The sequence below is a fragment of the Centroberyx gerrardi genome, chromosome 24 (assembly GCF_048128805.1).
Source record: "Centroberyx gerrardi isolate f3 chromosome 24, fCenGer3.hap1.cur.20231027, whole genome shotgun sequence".
Classification (NCBI taxonomy): Eukaryota; Metazoa; Chordata; class Actinopteri; order Beryciformes; family Berycidae; genus Centroberyx; species Centroberyx gerrardi.
The window spans coordinates 24146389-24148160 of NC_136020.1; positions in this window are offsets into that span (position 1 = coordinate 24146389).

Below are 1772 nucleotides of genomic sequence, written 5' to 3' on the forward strand. Positions count from 1 at the left end.
TTGGCCTTTTGTGTTTGTCCGGTTGCTGGGTAACGAGGTCATGTGATTGGTTAATTAGCATGCCGTTGCCGCTGGTTACAAACGAGCAGTAATCACAGAGCTGCTGCTTTCTACTGCATGTTCACACTGGACTGACTCTACTGTACTGGACTCTACTGGACTAGACTCTACTAACCCTGTCCGGTCTTCTTGCCAGGATACGTTAGCTAGGCTAAGATAAACGTTAGCCTAGCTAACGTTGGCTACAAAATGGTGGGCTGCGGGCTCGTGGCCCCGCCCCTGCTTCGTCCTGATTGGTCGGTGGAGCTCTGCAGTGAGAACCGGTCCGGCCCCCCGGCGCTCAGAGAGGTCCGCGTCCTGCTGGGGGTCAGAAGAGCTGAGAGAGAAACTTCTCCACAGGACATCATGAAAAACCACCGCCAGCACTTTGGAGGCCACGCCCCCAAACCTCTGACCTCTGACCTCTGACCTCTTTTTATTATCCACATTATTGTGAGCTGCTGTTGCTCCATTAAGAATGAATGGGAGAGACAGGTTGGAGAGACGGGCAGAGAGACAGACAGGCAGAGAGAGAGACAGGCAGAGAGACAGACAGGCAGAGAGAGAGACAGGCAGAGAGAGAGAGAGAGAGAGGGGCGGGACAGACCTCAGTTAATTTGGCCCAACCAAATTATAGATGAACAAAAAGAAAGGTATCAATCATATTGGAACAAATTAATTAAATGTCAAAGTAAATTAGAAACATATTCAGCTCTACACAGACACGTTGGCAGATGACCTGACCAGTGTGTCTGATCCTGAACTGAGGAAAACCTCCACCAGATACCAGATGGCTGTAGAAACAGGCCGACACCGGCAGACCTGGCAACCCAGAGAGGACAGACAGACAGACAGACCTGGCAACCCAGAGAGGACAGACAGACAGGCAGACCTGCAGACCTGGCAACCCAGAGAGGACAGACAGACAGACAGGCTGACAGACCTGGCAACCCAGAGAGGACAGATAGACCTGCAGACCTGGCAACCCAGAGAGGACAGATAAACCTGCAGACCTGGCAACCCAGAGAGGACAGACAGACAGACAGGCTGACAGACCTGGCAACCCAGAGAGGACAGACAGACAGACAGACATTCTGACAGACCTGGCAACCCAGAGAGGACAGACAGACAGGCTGTGTTCACTCTGCTCAGGTGCAGACAGAGCTCACCTGCACCAGGTATCAAAATGTGAGAGAAATATTTTGAAAAACTTCCTCTTGACAAAAAACTCCTTTCTATCCTTGGAGAACAAAGTGTCTCCAGCTGCTGAATACAACATGCTGACAGGAGAACTGACCTAAATACTTTCTATTTTTTACTTTGTGTGTGATTGAATAATTACAACTTTCTACTGTTCAGTTATCTTTGTTGTTATTGCTACTTTTTCTTGATTATCACTGTTTTGCTTTGGCAACAGATACTGTTGTATTTAATGCCAATAAAACTCATTTGAATTGAGTCGAATTGAGAGAGAGAGAGAGAGAGAGAGAGAGAGAGAGAGAGAGAGAGAGAGAGAGAGAGAGAGAGAGAGAGAGAGAGAGAGAGAGAGAGAGAGAGAGGCAGAGAGAGAGAGAGAGGCAGAGAGAGAGGCAGAGAGAGAGAGAGAGAGAGACAGGTAGACAGAAACACAGATCCACACCCAGAGGAAGTGTGTGTTGGTGAAAGGGAAGCGGGGGGGAGGTGGGGGGGGGGGTCTATTCTTAGTGACTCCTTCCTGTCTGGGTGTGGCTTCA